Below are 26,846 nucleotides of genomic sequence, written 5' to 3' on the forward strand. Positions count from 1 at the left end.
GATTAGTTATTTTTTTAAAAAAGATTTTCTGTCCTCTTTTGGGTTAGTGTTTTTAAAAAGTAAAATACTTTTTAAAGACATCTTTACTTATACTGGATCATTATTTATGATTTGCTCTTACTGGCAATTGGCACTTACCAATCATTATGTATAAATGAATTTTATACATATCTTTCACTAAAGAAACTACAGGGAATCATCCTATTGGGGAAAAATTCCTTCAACATTTTATTTTCTACCTTTTGTGATATGTAAAGAAAGGAAAATAGTTTTTGAAGAGTAAATAGCCTTTTACTGTGCTAGTTCTCACCTCCAAGGCCGGCATTTCTCACTTCTCCCAGTGATGTGGTTTATTGAAACAGTTGAATCATGTGAGGAGGTTGTTGAAAGCAGATTATAAACCCCAACTCCGGTGTTCTGATTTGATAAGATGGGGAGGCCGGAGAATTTGTTTCTCTAACCAATGTCTAGTGTTGCTGATACGGCTGGTGGAGGAACTGCACTCTTCAAGCGAGTCTACTCACGTTCTCTAGTAATATTTTACCAAACATACTGCCACTTGTTGAGACCAAGGGTATTGAGAGCAAATGGCCTGGGGTTGTAGATTTTTACTTATAAGATGTAGGATTAGAGAAAATTGCTATACCACTTTAGGTTTTGGTATTTCATATAATGGGTATAATATTGTATATCGGAGAATTTTTGTTGATCATTATATTAGATAATTTCTTAAGTTCTCAACAAGGAACATGGTATATAGAAAGAGCGCAGTTAATTCAATAAATCCAAACTGTAGTTTTGATGCAGAGCAAAGCCAGTGACTAAGGACTTAAATGCTAGGTTGGTATTTTGATTCCAACATTAGATATAAAGTGAGTTAATGCATGTCCCTGAAAAATGTTTAATTCTTGTGAGAAACCTTCTAAGGTGTAATTCAGGTATTAACTATTTTTTAAACTACATATATCTTACAAACGTAAATGGAGCAAGATCTTTTTTTTTTTGAGGTTGGTTTGGAATAACAGTTTTTGAATTATTTGAAAAGTGTTTATTATTAAGAAAAGCCATAATTCATACTCATTGTTCCCACTTTTATTCCTAAATGATAAACGTACAGTTTTATAGTAGAAGCTTAATATAAATAAATGAAAATGAAAATATTTGACTGAAACCATGTCATGATACATATTGACAGTTTAGATACTCTTGAGATTAAGCAAATAGTGATAAACTAATAAAGATTAGGACGAATTGCGATTGTTATTCAGTGTGGACTAATTTGAAAAACTTGCAAGTTGATCTAAAATGGAGACCTCTTTCTTGCATTATTCTGTTTTCCTTGTGGGTCTTTGAAGACAAATATAAAGTTACTGTGATGGTATTATCACAAAAATAAATCAAATTGTGTGTTTCTCATTGTACCAATGCTGAAGTAACTCACCGAATGATTATGTAATAAATTCATGAAAAAATAACAGGCACAAGTGGAAAACTTACCAGTGATGTGAATTTTGGCATCCTGTAGCCTCTTTAGATCTCAGTTAAACTGTTTAGTACCGTGGGTATCTGTAGGATGATTATAAGAAGGTTAACCATCCTGTAACAATTGGGTAATGATATGAATTCAAGAAGATAACACTTTGTTAAAGAACCTAGCATAGTACAGTGACCAACTCATAGAAGGCACTCAGGAACCTGTAATTCTTGCCCAGATTGCCATAACTCTATTCCCAATGACTCTGTTTCCTTATGGAAGGTATTTAATTTTATAAAGTTATATGGTTTAGCATTTAGTTCATTTACTGTTTGAGCAAATGAGTAAATTTAATGAATTAACATATTTTTCTCTTGAGTTCACTTTCTAACGCACATGTTAAATTTCCATATGAGGAGCTACCTTTGAATGTGCAAGATTAAAATTTGTGGTCATATAAAATAAATAAAACTTTAATGTGGAATATGACATTTCTGAAATTCAGATTATCAGAGAAAGAAAGTCTTTACAAAAACTGTTTAAAATGGCTTTTGTAAGTACTCAGAATAACAAAACAAAGTATTTTTATATATAGATTTTTATAGGCTATTGTATTTTCAGATTGCAGTTAGGTACCATTCAGGTTCCATCCTCCACAGAGGCAGAAAAAAATACATTAAATCACTCCTAGAAGGTCTGTTTGAATTCCGATAGCCTGATTTTCTTTGAAAACCTTGAACGTTTTATTTGTTAAGATTCAGGGCCTCACTGAGTTCTGTATTGTCCCTGAAATGACTTATTTGAGTGGGGGGTATTTCTTACCTCATTGGAAGGTTTAAAAAGAGGCAATTATTGTATCTTTGAGCAGATGAAATGGTTTAACATTGCTCAAAACTTGTCCAAGATGCTAATCTAAATCCTCAGCTAGACCATTTGAACACATGACTAGACACAGACCAAAGAGAATTTAGTTTAAAAGAAATCTTATCGGGAATCAAATGATAGATCTTAGGCTATTTGGATTTCCTCACAGGATAACAGAGCCAAGGGCAGCAACAGCACTACTCAAAAGGAGTTGAACTATCTCCACTATGTGGAAAAGGGCGATGTTTGCATCCGTGTTTCTGGGCTTGCTTCTAGATTTAAGCCCTGTGTGTTCCAGTGGCCTGCTGAACGTCTCTACGTGGTGTCCACAGTCTCCTCAATTTTAGTGTGCCGAAACCCACTCTTCATTCTTCTCCATCTTCCTTTCTCACATACCTGCTGCGCCTGCCTGCCACCTTGCCGGTGAACGGCATCACCCAGCCTTGAATCCTCAGCACCTTCCTTGTTTCTGTGACTGATTGGATCTGACTCTGAGATGGACATGAGCCTGTTGAGGATTTATTAGGGGTGCTCTTGGGAATCACTGCCTGTGAAACAGAAGGGAAAGAAAAGAGGGAAGATTGGGAAGAGGGAGAGGTTGGAGTGTAGTTACACTTAACAGAGCTTTCTGCTGACTTCTCTGCAAGTTCTGAATCTGGGATCGCCCTTCAGCATTGTCCTGAGCTGCGCTGATGAGCCTGGGGCTTTCTACTTCTCTTTGACCAGTTACTGGAAACAGTTTCCTTAGGGAAGGGACGTGAGCTTGGGCAGAGTGCCTCTTCCATGAGCTCATCATCAGCCACCACAGTCGCTCACTGGCTCTCCACTGATGACTGTATAAAATGCAAATGCCTTAGCTTGAAGTGGGAGGACCAGTGCAGTCTAGACCATAGAGCTATTGCAGTTCCAGTCTTCCAAGCATCTATTTTACTGTTTTGGGGCCGCTGATACTCAGCATTTCTTCTTGTGGGTGCTGCATATTATAGGTAGCTCCAACTCCCCCACCTCCCCCTCATCCTTTTTGACAGAACCTATTAATTCGTTCATTCATTCTTTTTTTTTTTAAAGATTTTATTTATTTATTTGAGAGAGAGAGAGGATGAGAGAGAGAGAACATAAGAGGGGGAGGGTCAGAGGGAGCAGACTCCCTGCTAAGCAGGGAGCCCCATGTGGGACTCGATCCCAGGACACTTAACCAACTGAGCCACCCAGATGCCCATCATTCATTCATTCTTTTTAACTTTTTATTTTAGAATTCCTTCAGACTTCTATAATGCTTGCAAAAATAGTACAGACCTTCCATATAACCTTTAGCCAGATTCCCCAAATGTCAACACCTTCTATAACCACATTACAGTGTTCACTATCCAGAAAATAACATTAATATACTGCTTAGTCTATAGACCTTATGCAGAGCTCATCACCTACCAAATTAATGTCTTTTTTTGGGACCAGGATTGCGCATTGCAATTAGTTGTCATGCCTCTGAAGTATCTCATAATTTAGACAGTTCCAGAGTCTTTGTCTTTCATAAGCTTGAAGATTACTGGCCAGTTATTTTGTAGAATGTCCCTGATTCTGAATTTGTCTAAAATTTCTTCAGTTTATACATTTTTGGCAAATGATGTCATGCCCTTGACAGTGTATCATATCAGGAGGCACAAGGTATTGATGCATATCATTTCTTGTGGCTTTAACATTGATCACTTAAAGTGATTTCTCCATTTTAAAATTACTTTTTCCTTTTGTAATTAAGTACATTGTGGAGAAATACTTTAAAACTATGTTGATATCTTGTGTATCATTATACTTCTTCATCTAACAATCACCTATTAATTTTAGCATCTGTTTGTGCTTCTTACTACTCTGATGTTTGCCAAATGGTGATATTCTATTTTTATCATTCCTACTACATTTATTAAGTGGAATTTAATTGTAATACTATTATAAAGAAGAGCTTTTTCTTTTCACAATTGATATAGGCTCCTGGATTCTTATCTTATGGATTATAATGTGTTGCTGTCAATACTTATTTTTTTCTCGAAATTTTCTCAGATTTAGCCACTGGGGCCCTTTCAAAATGGCTCCCATACATTGACATGTCCCCATCATTTTTTGAGCACTATTTGGAAGGAATCTTAATGATTAACTAATTCATTAAAAAAATTTTATTTTAAGATTTTATTTATTTATTTGACAGAGAAAGACATAGTGAGAAAGGGAACACAAGTAGGGGGAGTAGGAGAGGGAGCAGCAGGCTTCCCACGGAGCAGGGAGCCTGATGCTGGACTCTATCCCAAGACCCTGGGATCACGAACTGAGCTGAAGACAAAGGCTTAATGACTGAGCCACCCAGGTGCCCCTAATTCATCTTTAGGTCACCTGAAGTGCTCCTGTAAAATAGTCATCTAGCCTGTTTGACAAATAAAGTATAAAGAACTTGCATGTATAGAACACAATTTTTCGGGGCACCTGGGTGGCTCAGTGGGTTAAAGCCTCTGCCTTCAGCTCAGGTCATGATCCCAGGGTCCTGGTATTGAGCCCCACATCCGGCTCTCTGCTCGGCAGGGAACCTGCTTCCCTTCCTGTCTCTCTGGCTGCCTCTCTGCCTACTTGTGATCTCTGTCTGTCAAATAAATAAATAAAATCTTAAAAAAAAAAGAACATAATTTTTCTACTGTAGACAGTTCCTTTTTATTTCCAGTTTTATTGAGGTATAATTGACATATAACACTGTGTAAGTTTAAGGTGTGCAGTGTGATGATTTGATATAAATATATATGGGGAAATTATTACCATATAAGATTTGGTAACACATCCCTTGCCCTCCAGAATTACCTTTTTTATGTCTGTACAGTAAGAACATTTGATATTTACTTTCTTAGCAACTTTCGAGTATATAACACAGTATTTTTAACTTGTCACCATGCTGCTCATTGGATTCCCAAACTTATTGCTCTTATAACTAGAAGTTTGTATCTTTTGACCAACATCTCCCTACTTCTGCCTCCTGCCAGCTCCTGGCAACCACCATTCTACTCTCTACTAGTTTTGAATATTTTAGATTCCCTGTGTGAGATCATGTAGTGTTTGTCTTTCTGGATCTGATTGATTTTATCTAGCATAATCCCCTCAAGTTTCATGCATGTCATCACAAAAGGCAGGATTTATTTCTTTTGTATAGCTATGTAATAGTTCATTTTATAAAATTATACATTATATGTATTTATTACATAATATATATAGTGCTCCAGTGCTATCATGGGATTATAGATAGATCTTCAACATAATGATTTTGTTTCCTGGGTCTATACCCAGAAGTAACATTGCTGGATCATATGGTAATTTTTTAAAAAATTTTTGAGGAAACTTTATAGTGGTCATATCAATTTATGTTCTCACCAACTTCCATAGGAACATTTTACAAAGTGACTGTACCCGTTTATGTTTCCACCAGCAGTGTACAGGGGTTCCCTTTCTCCACATCCTTGCCAACACTTACTATATCTTTGAGGTGTGAAGTAGTATCTTATCGTTTTGATTTGCCTTTCTGTGATGATTAGTGATTTTGAGCACCTTTCATCTGTCTTTGGAAAAATGTCTGCTCAGGTCTTTTGCCCATTTTTGAATCATATTATTTATTTTTGTTATTGAGTTATAAGAGTTGTATGAGTTCCTTGTATATTTGGATATTAATCTCTTATTGGATATATGGTTTGCAAATATTTTCACCCATCCCATAGGTTGCCTTTCCATTAGGTTGATTTTCCTTTGCTTGCAGAAACATTTTATTTTGATGTAGCCCAACATTTTTGTTGTTGTTGTTGCTTGTGCTTTTTGTGTACCCAAAAAATCATTGCAAGACCAATGTCAAGGATCTTTTGCCGTGTATCTTCTTTTAGGAGGTTTATGAGTTTAGGTCTTATATTTAAGTCTTTAATCCCTATTGATTTAATATCTGTGGGTGGTCTAAGATAGGGGTCCAATTTCATTCTTTGCTTGTGAATATCCAGTTTTCCTAGCACCATTTTTTGAAGAGACTATCCTTTCCCCTTTAAGTATTCTTCATTTCTTGTCAAATATTAGTTGACTGTGTATTCACAGATTTATTTCTGTGTTTTTGATTCTGTTCCATTGCTCTATGTATGTTTTTATGCCAGTGGGACCACACTGTTTCGATTACTGTAGCTTTGCAGTACAGTCTGGAATGAGTAATGCCTCATCTTTGTTCTTCTTTCTTAGTATTGCTTTAGGTATGTGGGGTCTTTTATAGTTACATAAGCATTTTAGGATTATTTTTTCAGTTTCTGTGAAAAATACTATTGAAATCTTGATAAAGATTGCATGAATCTATAGACGGTTTGGATTTTCTCCAATCTATTGTGTGGGCATTTTAACAATAATAACTTCTCTAATCCATGAACACACAATATCTCCCCATTAATTTGTGTTTTATTTGATTTCTTTCATCAGTGTCTTAGTTTTCAGCATATAGATCTTTTACCTCCTTGGCTAAATTTATTCCTATTTACTGCTTTTGATGCTATTTTAAATAGAATTTCTTTTTTCTTTAAAGTATAGAAACAATTGAATTTTTATGTTGATTTTTTTATCTTGCAACCTGACTGAATTCACTCATTAGTTCAGTTACTTAAAAAGATTTCCATGAGGATGTTTATAATCATCCTGGATGAAAGTGATTTGTCTATTTTCTCAATTCTTAAAGTAACTATAGTCTTCCACCAAAAGGACACACAGTTTCTATTTTCGTGATTTGTGGTTTGTGAAATAGTTTCAGAGAAGTGAAAAATTTGCTTTGTAAATCTGACAAGCTGAAGTAATGGAAAAAGTTTTATTTTCAAAAACATTTTATTTTCAAAATACATATATTGAATAAACAAAGTATTAAAAAATATTTGTTTCTGAAACTGTTTTTCAGTTTCCCAAGCAAAATAAAAGTCTACTTGGCTTATGTCAATACCAAATTAAGTCTGCCACATAGATATTTTGATGCTACTTAATATTTGATTGTACTTTATCCTTTAGACAAAAAGAAAAGATAGAAACCGGGGATAGAAAAGAGGTCATATTTGCACAGAGATTATATGTACAATGATATTTGAACTTCTGTGGGTGTATTTTTCCCTGTGATTTTATGTTTCAGTTTTTAATCCTTGTCAAGTCATAGTTTTGGCCTTATCCATGCTGAGATTTAATTATTCAATGAAATACTTGCCTAGGATACTTAGTTCAGTTTACTACCAAGTACACACACAGACAACATGTTTTATAAAACTTGGTCCTAACTGTTCGGAGCCTTTCCAATGTATTACAGAAACAGCTTCAGCCCAGTGGAGTTCTGACTGCTCTTTTGCCTCCTAAGAGCATGGTCAGCACTTGTGCTTAAGATCCTTTACTTTCTTCTCTCGATTTACTTATTATTTACAACTCCAAAGAGATAATCTAGCCTTAGTTGTTTTTATTTTAGGTTTGTTTGATTTGAGAGTATTCTGCTATAGTCCATGGCTCCTTGTATTTTGCTAATTTCAATACATTCTCTTTCGGGTCCAAGTAGTATTTCACCAAGAAAATTTTGCTCATTGTTAGATATTGCTTACCTTAGTAAGGTTTGCTTCTTCAGAGAAATTGTACAGTCAAAAGAGTGATAGGACCTGCCATTCTGCTCTAATTTTTAGAAGTTGTTTAGATTTTGATTGACAAACATTTTGTAGTGTTTTGTATTTGGGTAGTGATAATTTAATTTAAAAAATATTAATAAGAAGGGACGCCTGGGTGACTCAGTGGGTTAAGCCTCTGCCTTCAGCTCGGGTCATGATCCCAGGGTCCTGGGATCGAGTCCCTCATCAGGCTCTCTGCTCAGCGGAGAGCCTGCTTCCCGAACCTCTCTCTCTCTCTCTCTCTCTCTCTCTCTGCCTGCTGCTCTGCCTACTTGTGATCTCTCTCTGTCAAATGAATAAATAAAATCTTTAAAAAAATATTAATAAGAAAAGCTCATTTACTAAATCAAAGGGAAAATGATTTTCTCAAATTACCGCACTTTTTTTTAGAAGGGACCACAAAGAGGTGAGAACAGCGAAAGGAGGCTCTGGTTTAGCTGAGTGTGGTACAATATCCAAATGATTTTGGGGAAAAATAGTCTTCAAGAATTAGTTCCTGTGTGCACTGCTCTCCCACACACATGAGGTTTTTTGTTTTGTTTTGTTTTTGCATTCTCTAGGCAAAGTTCCTGTGCTTTATGGAAAAAACAGTGATATATATTTACACCTATTAGAAGTTTCAATCTAGTGGGAGAAAAAAGCATAATACACATAAGTCAGGTTAAAGTTAAAAAAAATATGTAGACTCAAGATAGAACTAAGTTCAGGAAAAAAGAGAAATTAGATTTGGCCAGATCTGAAGTAAACAAACAGTACTTGTATTTGAAATACTGGAATTTGACCAGAACACTTGAGATAGTATATGAATGTAAATTATTAATTTGGAATATCATTAATTTTAAAATATTTGGATTTAAAATCATTTATAATATAAAGAGAGAATTTAATTTGAATGTTAGAGAAAGGACACCTGATCTGCAGTTAGCATTTCAGTATCATTAGGTATAGAGGTCAGAATGAAGGCAGAGAAGGAGAGAAATGACTCTGTAGGACCCTCCAGTGCGGTAACATGTTTAGTCAGGGTACTCCTACGTGAGCAGAATGTTACTGCTGAGAAGGAACACCTTGAAATCTAATGAAAATTTTCAAGGTTGTTAAGGAAGAAAGAAGTTATGAACAGAGTAGTTTTCATCAGATTGATGTTTTCTAATAATAATTTCTAAAACCAATAAAAGTGGTTTCTGAAATTTTTGGCGATATATAGACCTCTCTAGAGACTTTTCTAAGTTCTTTTAAAGAAGAAAGCGCAACATAATGGTGGAAATCATTCAGTTTTGCTCATAAGGAACAATTGGGCACATATTGAATCAAGAAAAGTGCTGAAATCATTGAACAACAAAACTCAAAGTGATCATATTTCTTCATTTCCCATGTTGTTATGGTGATTTGTGTATTCAGAGCCCAACAATGTGAACGGCATGAAGGATACGTGATTATGCATTGCTGAATGCCTGAATAAGAGTTCACTAGGAAGAAATTACTGCTTTAGCATAAATGCATTGTTACTGCTTGAATGATGATAGCTGCGTGTTGTCTCTTTTCTCTACTCAGCAAACACAATTCATTTCCAGGTTTTGGTGTTACATCAAGCAAAAGACTCCACCTGAGAAATGGTACTATTATATACAAACACAACTCCCTTAGAAGTGTTTTTGCTATGAGTCGATACTAGGGACTGTGCAGCATGAAGAGTCTGTGGGGTCCTTTAGATAGGCATATTTGGAAGTATGAATACATTTACGTTGTGTATTGCTGTGTGTTCATGTTAAGGTAAAAATTAGGTGGGCTACTTTTCTTTTTAATCCTCAAGTGATACCACTTTCCCAGAAGTGTTTGTGAAGACAACAAAGATAATAATTTTACAGTCTAAATTCTCCTATCGTAACACCAAATATCATCAAATCTAATACATATGAAGAAAGTGTAGTCATGTTAGGATCTTTTGTTAGTATTAACCACTCTAATGTGAATGCCAGGGATTAGCAGTAAAACTGTACAGAGATAATTGTATGGATTTTTAAATAAATCATTGCTAGGCTCTTTCCTGAAATTTCAAAGGATATTTTTAAATAAATTACTAGTTTATCTCCTTCTTGGGAAAGTATTCCTCACATTGTAGCAAGTTGCTGGCCAGAATTGCAAATGCTAATGATTCGATTTTCACGTTCTGTTCTCTCCCCACGCATGTTTTAAAATGTCACGTCCACCATTTTGTCTTGCCTACTGCTCTCGTCTTGAGAGTCCCAATTTCAGTATTCTAAGTGAAAAGAAAAAAAAAATTGCAGTTGACGAATTCTGAAACTGCTAAATATTTTGAGCCCTAACCAGTGCAATTTGACATGCTATCTACACCTTTAAGAATTTAAGACAGAGTTTGTACGGTGCGTGTTCTACTCTGCATGCTGATATATGTTATCATTTTCTATTGCTTACCAGACAGTTGGGTGTTCGGTATGTTGTGGGGATAGGCCCTGTAGAAGATGACTGTAACCAATAGCATAGTCATTAGTGGGAAAATGTTAAAAAAAAAAGTTATTTAATCTCAAGTTTTGGGAAAAGGAGCAAGTAATATATGACATTGCTAGTAATAAGTAGTAAGGGAGTTGGAATTGGGATTTTTTTTTTTTTTTTAATATCCAGTGCTCTAAAACTTTCTGACTTCTCTTAAGCACAATGCAAGTAATCTTACTATCGGAGTTTCTTCTATTGCATTGTATTTTCCTTTTCAGGGCTCATGATCTCTGGGTTGTGAGTTTGAGCCCCACACTGAGTATAGAGATTACTTTAAAAATATTCAATATAACTTTTAAGAAATAAAATTGAGGAAGGAAATCACCCAGAAAATTAAACAGAAGGACAATGAAACAGAAAACACTGGGAAAGACAATGAGTTGACAAATATTTTTAAAAATATTAAAATAATAGAAATTCTAGAGAGAGAGAATAGAAGGGATGAATTTAACCTTTAAAGTATTTGTAGAATGTTTTTCATAAGTGAAAGCCATGTGTTTTTAGAATGATAGGAAAATAATGTCCAGCCAAATGGATGAAAATATACCCATATAGAGGCACATAATTATGAAATTTCATAACAATCAGGATAACATGAAGGTTCTACATGCTTCCTGTGAAGAAATAAAACCCTGTCACATACCAAAGGTGGTAAATCAAGATGGCTTTGAACTTCCCAACAACAATACTCGAAGCATATAAAAACTATAGAATATTGCCTTAAAAATTCTACGGAAAAATTATTTCTAACCTAGAATTCTTTATTCAGCTAATTATAACTCAGATGTGAATTATATGCAAATGTCTGCAGTCATACAATTTTTTATGTCCTTTGCTTTTACACCACGGAAGCTAATAAGGGATGTTCCTTTCCAAGTAAGGAAGTAAAGCTAGAAGGAAGACAAGGATTCAGAAACCCAGAGATCTAACAGAAACAATCTCCAGCACCACAGAGAAGGGAATTCTCAGGGTGACCACTGTCCATGAGTAATTGAGTACAATTATATCAGATTGGATCATTTTGAATTAGCAGACAAGCATATTGTGATGGTCCTCATAGGTCTTGTGTTCAAACCAACATTTTAACCTGGCAAAGTTTCTGAAAGATGTGTTCCTTCGAACAAAGAAACTTTTGCAAAACCAAATATTTACCAGTAGATGAGCAAGATAAATTCCTCCTCATATATGACTAAGAATCTAGTTTGGTACAGTCCCTTGGAGGAATAACTTCTCATTTATGGCAGAGTTGGGCGTATTTATACTAACTGACCCAGGAATTCAACTTGTAAGTAAATACACCTGAGAAAGAAATGGCTAACGCTAATGTGGTTTTACTTTATATCAGGAGCTTTTTTTTTTTTTTTTTAAGATTTTATTTATTTATTTGGCAGAGACACAGCAAGAGAGGGAACACAAGCAGGGGGAGTGGGAGAGGGAGAAACAGGCTCCCCATGGAGCAGGGAGCCCCATGTGGGGCTCCATCCCTGGACCCTAGGATCATGACCTGAGCTGAGGGCAGATGCTTAATGACTGAGCCACCCAGGCACCCCAATTTCGGACCTTTTTAACACACAAACACGTGCACATACACACATATTTTATCATTTTAACTCTCACCTTTTATATATATTTTATATTGTATAAATGAAGAAGTTGAAGCACATGAAGCTCAGTTAACTTCTCCAAGGCGACCTAGCTATTTATACTTTTATTCAGATGAATGCATTAGGAAACAACATGGAATATACTTGAAAACATTGTCGAGTGAAAAACATAACGTGTTGCAGAGTGGCACATCTGTGCGGTAACTGTAGGAAGTTTAAACACGTGAAAAAAAAAGTAGATGGAGAAGATACAGCCAGTAGTGTTTATCATTTCAGTGGCTGGATCAAAATACCACTCAGGGCTTCAAAACCACACAGTGTGTCTGTGTGTATGTGTGTGTGTGTGTGTGTGTGTGTGTATTTTAAAGATGTATTTATTTATTTAAAGAGCAGGAGTGGGGAAGGGTGGGAGTGGGAGGGACGGGGGAAAGAGAGTTTTATGCAGACTGCACACTAACCATGGAGCCTGATGTGGGGCTCAAGATCACAAACTTAGCCAAAACCAAGTCATCTGTGCAACCAACTACACCACTCAGGTGCCCTCATAATGTTTTAATTTTTAAATAATCTAAAATATGTGGTAAGATACAAATATTATTAAATCTGTGAGGTGTGACATCATTCTTTTTTGTATTCTCTCTGCTATGATGGTGTCTTTCATAACTTTATAAAGGGGAGAAAATGCAGTCAGTAACTCATTGAGTTATCCTGTCTTTTAATCTTACAGCAACCCATGCTATTTTTGTAATCCATATATAATACAAAAATATCATGTATTATATAAATATACAAATTAATAAATGATATAAATGTAAAAGGAGATCCTGTCTTTCCCACTCAATAATTCAGTTTATTTTCTCTAAACTAATTCTTTTCTATATGTTGAGTGTTACCGTTTGTGTTGAGTTGAAAAATATCTTTTCCTACTCTAATCTCCTTCCTCACAAGTGATACAGGCAGACTGGATCTGAGAACCCAAGGGAGGGTCCCACAGGACCAGCCAAGAGGGTCCTGGTTTCATGCAGGATAGAAATCAAATGTGAGCCAGAGAAAGCAAGAGTTTATTGAACAGTGCAAGTGACAGAGAATGGCAGGCTAAAGGTCTGGGAGACTTAGAAAGAAGAGTGAGTTTCATCGTTGCTTGGGGTTGGGGGTTTATATTGGAAAAGGGTCTAGGGTATGTGTTCCTTCAGGAATCCAGACTAGGATCTGATCAAAGGCTAGTGTCAGCTGAACAATAGATGTTATTTCATAAATTACTGAAGATCAAAGTGTTAATGCCAGCATCAGCTGAGGTTTGTCTGAAAGTAACATCCTGGAACATGGTCAGGATCTAGCTCTTCTTAGGTGTTATCAGGTGTTTGGGGCCTAGGACAAAACTCAGAGAATGATTTACTTCCTTGTTTCCCCCTGGAGGTGGGAACATGGCTTCTTTGGCTTATTCGGAGAACATGAGTAAATGAGGCCTAGCAGAAAAAGAGTAGAGACCGAACCATTCTAGAATGGAATCCCTTCAGCTTCCCTATCTCCTAGGGAAGATGTTAAGTAATCAATTTTGGTTTTTTTTAAAAAGGCAATAATTTCAGTCAAAGTAACTCTAAATGCTTAAATACTAGCCTAGAACCCATTATTTAGACTGTTAATATGGTGCTTCTCTCATTTCATTATATTTCCTTTTGATGCTTTCCTTCATCCAAGTAAATGCAGTAATTTGTCATGGGATAGAAAGTGTTGAGAAATAAGAAAGCCACCTTTGCTATATTTTCCTAAAACCTGGATAGAATGACTAAGCTATCTTTAAATCATTTTCTGAAGTTAGTGAAATTCAATAATATGACTAAAATGTAAACTTAACTTTTATAAATATTATACATCTTAAAATATTTGAACATATTTTTCTAGCTTCTAGTTTATGTGTAAATACTGCACAAACTATATTCAGTTATATCAGCAAAGGAGAAAAACATGCTCACTATTTGCTGAGTGAAAATTTTAGAAGATATATATTATCTCAGAGGCTTTAGAAATAGTGAAATACACAGTAAAGTAACAATAATATTAATGCATTCCTATTTCCCTATTATTAATTAAAAGAAAACCCAAAATTATAATGAAATAAAATAAATGTAGGTTCATTTTCGTGCTCCTTGTTAAAATCGATTTAATGTATAGAAAGAGCTATTGAATATTACCCACTAATGATGTACCTAGTTTTGGCTATTTCCACCTTTTCTTTTTTTATTAACATAAAATATATTATTTGCCCCAGGGGTACAGGTCTGTGACTCATCAGTCTTACACAATTCAGAGCACTCACCATAGCACATACCCTCCCCAATGTCCATAACCCAGCCACCCAATCCCTGTCCCCCCACCCCCTCAGCAGCCCTCATTTTCTTTCCTGAGATTAAGAGTCTCTTATGGTTTGTCTCCCTCTCCAGTCCCATCTTGTTTCATTTTTTCCACCCTACCCCCCACAACCCCCACCCCGCCCTGCCTCTCAAATTCCTCATATCAGACAGATCATATGATAATTGTCTTTCTCGGTTGACTTATTTCGCTCAGTATAATACCCTCTAGTTCCATCTACGTTGACGCAAATGGAAAGATTTCATTTTTGATGGCTGCATAGTATTCCGTTGTGTGTGTGTGTGTGTGTGTGTGTGTGTGTGTGTGTGTGTGTGTGTACACACACCACTTCTTTATCCACTCATCTGTTGATGGACATCTAGGCTCTTTCCATAATTTGGCTATCATGGACATTGCTGTTATAAACATTTGGGTGCATGTGCCCCTTCGGATCACTACATTTGTATCTTTAGGGTAAATACCCAGTAGAGCAATTGCTGGGTGTTAGGATAGCTCTATTTTCAACTTTTTGAGAAACCTCCATACTGTTTTCCAGAATGGCTGCACCAGCAGCATAGAAGAGTCTCCCTTTCTCCGCATCCTCTCCAACATCTGTCATTTCTGGACTTGTTAATTTTAGTCATTCTGACTGGTGTGAGGTGGTATCTCATTGTGGTTTTGATTTGTATTTCCCTGATGCTGAGAGACGTTGAGCACTTTTTCATATTTCTGTTGGCCATCTGGATGCTTTCTTTGCAGAAATGTCTGTTCATGTCCTCTGTCCATTTCTTGATTGGATTATTTGTTCTTTGGGTGTTGAGTTAAATAAACCAAATTACTCAGTCCCTTAACTTTCTATTATCCATTATTTCATAGGATCCATCAGGAAATTTTTTTAAATATTCTTTCATGTTAACAGTAAGAAAAGAATGTGTCTTGTTAATACTGGAGATGAGCATATCTAATGGCCTACTCAAGTAAAGGACAGAAAATAATGAGAATAATTAGTTCTAAATCTTACATTATTTCTAATATATAATGAGAGAGTAAGCTATAATTTTTGTGATTTTATTTGCAAATAATTCAGGAAAGCCAGAATGATATGGTGATTCTTTTTAAAAATATGTATTTCATTCTTTAGCTTGCTATGCTTGGTATTAGAATCTGTGGAGCATTTCAAAGGTGAAATAGTTTTCACTCCCAAGGAATTATAATAATGAGTTGAAATATACATAGAGATGCATTATAAAAATCCAATTATACATGTGTAGAAAATATGCACAGTAACATATATATAAGTAGTTCAAGTTTCCATGCCAAATGTAAGTATGAGTCCATTTTTAAACATCTCTTGCTTAATACGTGTGTCATACTATTTAGTGATGGGAATAGGCTAAAATGTAATCTAAACACCAGGTTTACAAAAACCTGATGTCTGACTGAGGAAAGCACTGATTACAAATAGCAAACCATGTAGTTTCTAAGAGAATTGGTACTTGTCAGATTGCAGAATTTTGACAAAGGAATGTTTTTCATACAGACTCAATCCAGATGTGTGCTTACCTTGGCTGCAGAACTGTGTATTTCCCTTGGTGTTTTTCTGAATTAATAATTTCTCTTTGAAAGGGGGTCATTTGTAGCCAGTGGACTTTTCAAGCTGTGTTTATCTTGAATTTGCAATTCAATTGAATTGGAAGAAAATATATTTAAATATGGATCATTTCAGATAAAAAATAAGGCCTCCTTTAATGGGGAAAAAGACACTAGGGAATAACTTAACTCAACATCTGGTAGAATATTTATCAGTCTAGTTCCCAGCATTCATAAAAGCTGTAAGTAAAAGGAAATCCTCTAGGTCTCCCTCAACCTGGAGGTCAAGAGGTGAGATAAAGAAGCCATCAGCTTAAGTTTTAGGGTGTGACTTTGATGGTATTATTACAGAATGAATTTAGATTCTTTTTTAGAAACTACACACTTTCCACAGTTGTCAGTGTATATCGATTGGTACAGAGGTGTGTTTTGAGGCCAATGCGTAGTCAGCTCTGACCCGTGGAAGAGCTCTAGAGCAGCAGCAGTCTGATAGCACTGGGTATACCAGGCATCTAGATCTGGGTTCCTGAGTACGATTCTCCACCAACAGGTTTGAGGCCTCCTCGGAAAAAAAAAAAAAAAAATGGCTAATGCCAGGGCTGAGATAGGAGGAGCACACGATGAGTCTGAAACATCTGTTTATTCCAGAAAGTGAGAAAGTGCTCAAGACTGATGGTGCTGGGTTGAAAGTATATAAATGCTAGTTTCAAGAGAATCCTGTTGGCCAAATTTGGAACAATTTGAGCATCAGAATAAATGTAATAGATTATAACATTGAATAAGAATCTTTGAGTTTCTCCTATGATAAATAAAAACATAAGTGAATTAAGAGAAGAGTTCCAATTACAGTGTAGAAGGAGTAAGGGAATCAGAAAATTACAGTGTGATAGCCATCATTATAATTACTAATTCTGCCAAGAGATTCAGTAGGTACAAAAATGAAAGGGTAAAAATTTGGTGGGGGAATGGAGTATTTACATAATCTGAATGTACTTTCCTCTATAATACTTAATTGAATAGGAAAAAGTATACTATGGTGAAGGCTTGGCAAGTCATCAAAATTAATATTACCAATAATGGAACAAATGGGTATCATTATGCACCACCCACAGGAAGCCTCACTTCTGTGTTATTTCTGTCAAAATGTACAACCTAAATTTCATCCTAAAGTATATGACAAACATAAAGTGATGGGCATCCTACAGGAATCTGATCTGTAATTTAAAAGTGTCAAGGTGTGAAAGCAAAGGAAAGAGTAGAAAAGGTTCTAGAGTGAATGATGCATGAAAACTAAACATGCCATGATTCCGAACTTGGTGAAATCTAATTAAGGTTAGTACATTTGATGGTAGTAATTAAACATAAATGCCATGATGTTTAAGGTTATTGTGGTTATGTAGGAGAATATCCTTCTTTGTAGAAATTAAATACTGAACTACTTGAGATGATGTTGGTAACTTACTTTCAAGTGATTTAGGAGGGAAAAAGTTCACACTATTCTTGAAAATTTTCTGTAAGTTGGAAATTATTTCAAAATAAAAGAAAATAGGAAGATGGGCAAGTAATAGTTTTGAAAAGAAAGTATTAGAGTTAAATGACTAGTTTAATTCAGAATTGAACCTCAATAATTGTAAATGGTACGAAGAACTTGAAAAGCAAATGACAAAAAAATTCTAAAGAATTTTTATTCTATGGAAAATTTAAAAGTTAATTGGTCTGAAACTTGAAATAAAGATACTTGAGGCTAGTCTAGAAGAAGTGAAACAGATTTAGGCTTTTAAGACATGTTTGAGAAGTTTCCATGCTGGCACTTTTGGAAATATTATTTGTAATGAGATTGGATATCTAACTTGGATATAAAACTGACTTAAGGGGCGCCTGGGTGGCTCAGTGGGTTAAAGCCTCTGCCTTTGGCTTAGGTCATGATCCCAGGGTCCTGGGATCGAGCCCCGCGTTGGGCTCTCTGCTTAGCGGGGAGCCTGCTTCCTCCTCTCTCTCTGCCTGCCTCTCTGCCTACTTGTGATCTCTGTCAAATAAATAAATAAAATCTTAAAAAAAAACCAAAAAACTGACTTAAAAAAAAAATGAGAGGCTGGGATGAAAGATCTTCCCAATCCTGCCCCAGAGTATGCACACAGAAATACTGAAGTCTTTAGGGACATGTCTGTGTTAGAACCATTATACACATTTTTTTTTTTTTTTTTTGTGGCCTGGAAGAATGTGTTTAAAAAGGCATCTCCAAGTTTGCAGATGAATAATGTAAATATGCAGAGAAAAACAATTCAGTGTATTTATAGAAGAATGGGTTACAAAATGCTAGCATATGTTAGAAAATATGACCTGGAATGACTAAAATTAATTTTCTAAAGTCATTGGTCCTATTTCTTGATGGACCCAAAAAGTTTAAAATAATCTTGACAAAATGAGCTGACCATACTCATCATTGGGAATCTCCTGGAATACTGTTTGAGGTTATGTTTACTAAACCCCAGGAGAGGTATAGCAAACCTGGGGTGGGAGTGGGGAAATGTTGAAACTTAACAATTGTCTTCAGAATCAGGACTAAACTTTTAGCTTTGTGCTAGGTGATTTCTTGAGTCTAATACCAGCATTTCATTTAGTCATATTTTTCCTAGTTATGTAACCATTTCAGCCAAGCTCTAGCCAGTATACCGCCCCTAACCGCTCTGTCTTCACACCAGTGCTTCAGAACCGGCTGTTCTGCTTAAAATGCTTTTCCTCTACCTCACTGCTCAGTCATTGTCAGGATCTCTCTCTAATTTCTGCCTTTTCTGGCAACTTTTCTGGAACATTTTGTCCACATCCATCTACTTCCTCTGAATACATAAGTAGCATATGTTGTTAGCATAATTTCTCGAGCAAGTAATCATTCGCTGCCTTGTAAGATATGATGGAGTATTGTCTTACTATTCAGATCTACCTATATGTACTTCTCCGACTGAAAGTGAGATTCTTGAAAGCTGAATCCTGTCTTATATCATTAATCCAGTGTTTTCTGTGGCCCAGATACAGTGCCAGTTGCTGAGGAAAGAAAACTATTTTTTCTTTTCCAAATATGCTTTTGTACAAATTACAAAAGTTTTGAATAGATTAAAGAGAGGAACAGGTTAAAAATATGAAAGTATATTAGTAAATATGTGTATATTGAAAGCTCAAAGAGTTATGAATGAAAAAAGGATGTTTGTGATTTGACATCAAGGAGAGTAACAGTGCCTTTCACCAGACACTGAGTTCACATCCTTTGGATATGATTAAGTGAACTCACTAAAGCAATCTGTAGGTTATTTATCTCATTTTAATGTAAATTATTATGCTATATTCCTAAGCAAATGCATTTTCCTAGTAGGGATTAGACCTCAGGAATATAACCTATATTTCTGTGGGTTTTCTGGGGGGCGTGCGGGGGAGCAGGGGGAGAGGGAGAGAAAGAATCTTAAGCAGGCCCAGTGTGGAGCCTGACATGTGGCTCGATCACATGACTCTGAGATCATGACCTGAGCCGAAATCAAAAGTCTGACACTTAACCGACTGAGCCACCCAAGCACCCCTGTATTTCTGTGTTTTCTAATAGCACATATATTTAGCTGTAGTATGTGTCCTGCTTTTCTAAAATAACGTCCAGTAATTTCTTTTTTTTTTTTTAAAGATTTTATTTATTTATTTGAGAGAGATCACAAGCAGGCAGAGAGGCAGGCAGAGAGAGAGAAGGGGAAGCAGGCTCCCTGCCGAGCAGAGAGCCTGATGCGGGGCTTGATCCCAGGACCCCGAGATCATGACCCGAGCCAAAGGCAGAGGCTTTAACCCACTGAGCCACCCAGGAGCCCCACGTCCAGTAATTTCTAATGTGTTGACTTGTTCTGTGAGTGGTGCTTTATGATGATCTATTTTATAATCACTGATGTAATAACTTACATTTTATCAGTAGTCATAGAAACTTTTGTTACATTATCCAACAATAAATAAGTTAATTTTCCAGAAGTGAGTGAGGACAGTCATCATTTATTTAGTTCAAAGTATAGGGCATAGATAGCATGCATAAAAGGAATTCACAGATTATCCAAAAATACAAATATTCACTCTTTTTTTTTTTTTTTTTGATTTAACATGATGTTTAGTTCTGTATTTCTACCCTACTAACACCCCCTACCCTACCACGGTGGCTGCTCCCCCAGTCAAATGGACTGATTTAGCGTCCACAGCATTCAGCATCCCTGCCCGTCTTTGGTGGAAAGAGTGTTAATCAATAGTGAAAGGTCTCAAGTCTTGGCAACAGAAAACAAAGTAGAAAGAAGAGGCCTAAATAATATATACTCTTCTGTAATCGGCCTCTGGAGATTCCTCAGCTGTTTGTACACAGCATTAAGGAAAGCACGCTAATATGCTATTCTGTTTTGTTGACTGCTCTAATTGAGATGCCTGACAAATTGATACATAATTTTCAGATTATTAATGCCAAATGAAAAAAGAGCTTGCTATAAAATGTCATATAACAGGGTTTTTTTTTTTTGGTAAATGTTAAAGAATTAAGTTCTTAAATCATTTCAGTGAATGAGTTAACTTTAATTGTGCTCAGTGAATGTTAATGGATGCTTTCAGCAGAAGTTTTCTTTTCTTTTCTTTTATCTTCACAATATTTTCTTTTTAGGCAGTTTAGAAAACAAAGGACAAAGGAATGGTTAGTATACCATTTAGGTTGTCTGATTCAGGACATAGATCCGGTTTTAAGATCAGTCGAAATGATGAACAAAGTGGCTTTGGGAACACTGCTAAAACACTCTAAGCCTCCATATCCTCATCTTTAAAATGGGTTTAATCCACATCTGTAAAGTAAAATGGGTTGCTGGAAGAATTGAGAAAACATATGGAGCTCTAAGGATATTTCTGGCACTTCTTTTTAATCATATTATTTTCTTTTGTCTTCACATGCAGTCAGTGATCATTTTTTATTCTGTAGCCAAAATGCTGGCATCATCCTAAAAAGAGAATTCTGATTTTTCAAAAAAAAGGAGCCATTTAAAAATACCATGCCCTTATAACATCTAAAGACTCGTTTTTGTGTGATAATAGTGATAATATAATCTTCATGAATGTGATTGACTAATTGCTAATGTTAAGTGGCTCTGTCCATGAGATACTCAGAGGATGTCCTGGTTCATGGAGAAGAATCTCAGTGGTGTCATGGTATTGTGTAGGTTGTAACAATTTCTGATTTTCATATATGTTTGAGGGTAAAGTGGGTTTGAGTCAGTGAATTACTGTGATATCACTATGTGCATTTCATATGCTTCATCAGTTTTTAATGCTGTGTTCTTTCAAATTTAAGGAAGATTTAAAGCACCAGAAATATTGTAGATCTGCAAAAGGGGGTCTTAGAAATCTCATAAACCATCTTTCCTTTCCCTTCTCCCACCATCAAACTTCATTCTGACTCCTCTGTATCCTAGTCATTGGCGTATGCCTCCAAGGTAGTAGTTTCTACGTGCAGGAAGAACTTATAAGCTGATTCGGTGGCTCTCGATTTCTTCCTTCTTAGGGATGACAGGTAAGTCAACTGCCCCTTCTCCTGAGTAGCAGTAGACATTATCATGAGGTATATCAGGTTGCAAAGTCTCTAATTGAACATTTTTATAGTACTTACCTGGTTTTCGTTGCTTGTGCACTGTGTTCACCCCTTGGGAACATGAGAAACTGGGTAATTTTCTATGTGAGCTCTAGGAGATTGAAAGCTGTATGACTTTTCAAAAACTTTCTGACACATCAGTACTAATCTGAGTAGAACTTAGCTAGCTCTCACAGTTGATGAAGGCAGGGAAAACCAGTGAGCAATGACAGTCTTGTGGTCTAATATCTGATTGCTTGTTGAAGTGTCGTTGGTGAAAGGCAACCGTCTTTGTGCTCTTTCTCAGTTCAAGCCACATGTGCTCTCCTGTAAGAAATCTCAACAGAAGGTCATTTCATGGATTTAAGGAATTGAATATTTCTATATTCACATCTTTTTCCCCTCTCGCCCATTATAAACTTTGCTCCGGATAATCTTTGAAATAGCGGAACTGAAAAACAGACAATAAAGTGTAAGCTTTAAATGATCATAAACCCATACAGACGAATTCCCAGGGCTTCTTAGTAAGAACTCATCCTGTATGAAGAGTAAATAGCTCACTTTTGAAGGTGTATTTTCAGATGGTCCCATTTGAACAAATTATTTCTTCTTTGATTTATCAAAAAGCCTTAAATTCCAGTTTTCAAATTCCTCATTGTATTTTACATTTTTTTTTTTTCTGGGAAGCTTCTTTTCGAAGTCTCATATTACTTCTTGCAGAAAATTTGAATTAGCAAGGTGCAAAATAGTTTGGAGATTAGCTGGTTGTTCTGCAATTAAGAGTAGAGTTCTAAAAGAATCGACCACAGAGAAATTATATTTGGGGTTGCAGAGATAGTGTGCAAAAGGCCTGCATAGGTCCCTGTGCACAGAGGGCGGGCCTGCTGTGGTCCACAGAGAAAAATGCATGAGCAGTCAGGGGCGGCCTGGGGCCGTAGATCCTGAAGGAGGGGGACTGATGACTTGTGCTGCTCACAAAAGAATTAATCAGTTTTATTCTTCAGCATATCTTGGTCATCTAAGCTAGTGAAAAAAATTCAGTTTAGAAGATTCCTGTTTCTTTTCCCCCCCACTGTAGATAAAAACGAATGTACACATTTGTAAATGCTTTTCTCCTCCTTTAGTCCCTTCATTTCTGCTTCTCACTATGTAAAATGCATCATCAAAATATCTCAAGTAACATTTACTATTTTGGTTTAAATTCTCTGTAGCTTTTTAACATTTCCTACTCAATTTTTAATTGTTTTTGAAGATAGACTTTTTGATAATGCCAAAGGCTTAGGAGACAATAAGAGCAGTAAACTAAGTTGTTCTCACTGAATAGCTCTTTTCACAATGCACTTGCCAAGTATAAACTTCAAAATGTAGAAAAAAAACCCTATGATTTTATGCAAATATATGGTGGGCATATACCAAAGATTTGCTTAACTCACTAATAAAGAAACTGAAGGATACTAGAGATGGTTAAAAAAATAAGATATGAGGGGCGCCTTGGTATCTCAGTCGTTAAGCATCTGCCTTTGGCTCAGGTCATGATTCCAGGGATCAATCCCACATCAGGGATCGAGTCCCACATCAGGCTCCCCGCTCTGCGGGAAGCCTGATTCCCCCTCTCCCACTTCCCCTGCTTGTCTCTCACTGTCAAATAAATAAAATCTTTTTTTTTTTTTTAAAGATTTTACTTATCTATTTGACAGAGAGAGAGATCACAAGTAGGCAGAGGCAGGCAGAGAGAGAGGGAAGCAGGCTCCCTGCTGAGCAGAGAGCCCGATGCGGGGCTCAATCCCAGGACCCTGAGATCATGGCCTGATCATGGCTTAACCACTGAGCCATCCAGGCGCCCCCAAATAAATAAAATCTTAAAAAAAAAAAAAAAAGATATGAGAGAATGTTCTATGTGGTCAGTGAAGGAAAGAATGTCAAAATAAGTTAAATACAAAATTGCTTAATGTTGTCCAAAGGCAATAAATCTATGACAGAGCCATTATTTCTATTGGATAGAAACCATTAACATTTCTATTAGAGAAACATCATTTGCAATGTATTAATCTTCTGTAACTAACATTTGTCTTTAAAGATCCAGGGTTTTATTCAATAATCTATGAGAAGTTTAAAAAAAGTGTTTCTTTAGAAAAATCAATGATTTGTAAGCAGGTTTATTAAACATTTCTTTAGTGTGACCAGACACTCTGTATTTTCTTACCTTAATTTCCAATTTTGGATAATTTTTCTTACTAATCCCTACATAAAATCCATAATACTGTCATAAGCACTTCAAAAATAGACCTTCAAGGAGGTGAGTGTTTTCTCTCCTTTGCAGCCAGCTATCACTGAGCATAGTTCTCAGTGTTCCTGTATTCTGATGTGGTGCCATTTCCTTGGGTTTGTCTTATACACAGTTTGACCTTCTAGCACTCGACAAAGTGCATGATAGTTGACTGAATGGCAATTATGATGGAAGGCTCTGTTGTCTAGATGACATCTCATAAGTTGAGAACACTATTTTAAAAATTCACGATAGAAGCAAAAACAAACGTAAAGCAATCTGCAGTTGACAAGGACTTGTATTAGTATCTCTGTAACTGTCCTAGAAAGGCTTCCCTTTATAGATTAAATTTCATATGTGTTTAATGTGATGGGTGAAATTGCAAATATTAGAATGTTCATTGTGATTTTGGTATTAATGCATTATTTATCAAGTTGTTGCTAATTTATTTTACACTCAGTGACCATTTTGCCTTAGTGTATGTAAAGCGCACATCCAGATTGAAGGACTGTGCAGGTAAATACATGCAGTTCATCTCGATACGTTTCAGACATGAGAATCAAACAAGTGTGCAAAGTCTTTTTTTTTTTTTTTAAGATTTTATTTACTTGAGACAGAGAGCACAAGTGGGGAGGAGGGTCTGAGGGAGAGGGAGAAGCAGACTCCCCGCTGAGCAGGGAACCTGATGCAGGGCTCATGCAGGGCTGGATCCCAGGAACCTGAGATCATGACTTGAGCCGAAGGCAGAGACTTAACGAACAGAGCCACCCAGGTGCCGCAAGTGTGCGAGTTCTCATGCTACAAAGCAGAAAGGACTTTGTATAATAATCGTGTTTTGAGCCACAAGAGCTCAAAACAAAGTAAATATGGTCAAAATAAGAGTTATAAAGGAGGTCTTCAGTGGTCAGTAGTGTTTAGCTAGGAGAAGACTTAAGCATCCAGAAATGTTCCAGTTATAGCAAATAGCATGAGAAAAGGCATAAATAAAAAACATATGACGATTAGGACCAGGGCAGTAGAGTAGTATAGTATGGGTACATAATGCCTAGAGGAGACAGTAGATGATTGGGAGAAATGGATTCTGTATATACCATAGACGACACTAAAGCTGCCACTGAGTTTTCTGTTTTGTTGCTTTTTAAAATTCATACTTGATTCAATAAGCACCAAAATGCCCGTGAAAGCTTTTGAATATTTACATAAACTATTTTAGAATATTTTATATGACCTATTTTAGAATATTTTCTGTTGTCCTGTGGACTTCACTGAAATAGCGTGAAAGTGTAGTTTGAATGCCTAATTAGGATGAATTAGAGAGGTAATGGTGTTGAAAGGGTCTGGCCTGGAATGATAGATGTGGGCGAAGCGTGCCTTGACCTTTCTTATTAACTGTTTTATTGGAGCACTGTACATCTTACAGAACCGCTGGTTTAGGTTTCCTTGATATATGGAGCTCTCATTTATTTGAGTTGACCCATTGGAAGCTGTCATCTGGGGGAGGAAGGCAGTCGGTAGCATGTGCTGCATTGCAGTGCATTGTTGTTCTTGAGGTATGCCTGGCTTTGAGCGAAGGGAGACTGCAGTACAACTGTGTTTCTTACAATAACTCGGGAATATTGTGTCATCAGGGCCAAGTTCTCTAAACAATTAAAATAATTTGTAAGTGTGCCAGCAGCTGAACAGGTGAAACCTAGCTTTAGAAGTCAGTTGAACATCTCCTTTATCCCAGCCTGTCTGGAAAAATGGAGAAAAACATGGGGGGGGTGTGCACTTCAGTCAGAGAATGCTGCTACGGGGTGACAAACAAAGAGGGTGGTCCCATGTTCTTAGATACATCACTGTAATAATGCATTTCATATTAACATTGTACATTGGTGTGTGATAGCCTGAGAATCTGCCTAGTACCCTGGGTTTATAGATGCAAAAAATTGGACAAAAATCCTAAGATGATTACATGATTATATAATGACTCATTCAAGTTCATGAGCATCCAGAAGTTCTAGAACCTGGTCAGTTGTCCTAATGTTCAAACATATCCTATTGTTTTTGTTGTTTTTAAAGTTGTTGTTTTTTTTTTTAAGATTTTATTCATTTATTTGACAGACAGAGATCACAAGTAGGCAGAGAGGCAGGCAGAAAGAGAGAGGAAGGGAAGCAGGCTCCCTGCTGAGCAGAGAGCCCGATGTGGGGCTCGATCCCAGGACCCTGGGATCATGACCTGAGCCTAAGGCAGAGGCTTTAACCCACTGAGCACCCAGGCGCCCCAAAAGTTTTTTTTGTTTTTATTTTTTTTAAAGATTTTATTTATTCACAAGAGAGAGAGCACACAGCAGGGGGAGAGGCAGAGGGAGAGGGTGAAGCAGACTCCTGGCTGAGCTGGGAGCCCGACATCAGGCTTGATGATCCCAGAACCTGGAGATCATGAATGAGCTGAAGGCAGACACTTAACCATCTGAGCCATCCAGGCTTCCCTGTTGTTGTTTTTAATCACACATTCTGTAGAGACTTTTAAAATGGATGAGTAAATTTTTGAGTATTTATTAAAACTCATAGAGGTTTTTTGTTGTCATTATTGTTTTAGCCTGTTATTTGTTATGACATGTTTTCCAGACCACTGCAGTCTTGACCAGTGTAAAAATACAGTAGAGCTGTTGTCTTCCTTGACATGGATATTTTATTTCTAATACTTCTGATAATAATTCATTCTAAAGTCAAAGTAGTATTGTTGTGGGTCTCACTTCCCTTTGAAGATATGATAACTCACGGTGAACTGGGGTTGGGACAAACCTCATGGCTTTTCCAACTCAACGAAAGCATATCTGTCCCTCTTCCTACTGGTTTAATTAACTTTTGAACTTCAATTAAAATAGTTATATTTATATTTACCCAA

General features: G+C 36.4%; 1 protein-coding gene and 1 pseudogene across 1 annotated transcript in view; both read left to right on the forward strand.

Annotated features, from left to right (window-relative positions):
- Positions 1-2,765, forward strand: part of LOC111154355 — a 96,780-nt pseudogene extending 94,015 nt beyond the window's left edge.
- Positions 1-26,846, forward strand: part of LOC111154452 (contactin associated protein like 2) — a 2,043,877-nt gene that overhangs the window by 832,485 nt on the left and 1,184,546 nt on the right. The gene's annotated exons all lie outside the window — the stretch shown is intronic.

Source organism: Enhydra lutris, unplaced genomic scaffold (assembly GCF_002288905.1).
Source record: "Enhydra lutris kenyoni isolate GAN:26980312 unplaced genomic scaffold, ASM228890v2 scaffoldscaffold37, whole genome shotgun sequence".
Lineage (NCBI taxonomy): Eukaryota > Metazoa > Chordata > Mammalia > Carnivora > Mustelidae > Enhydra > Enhydra lutris.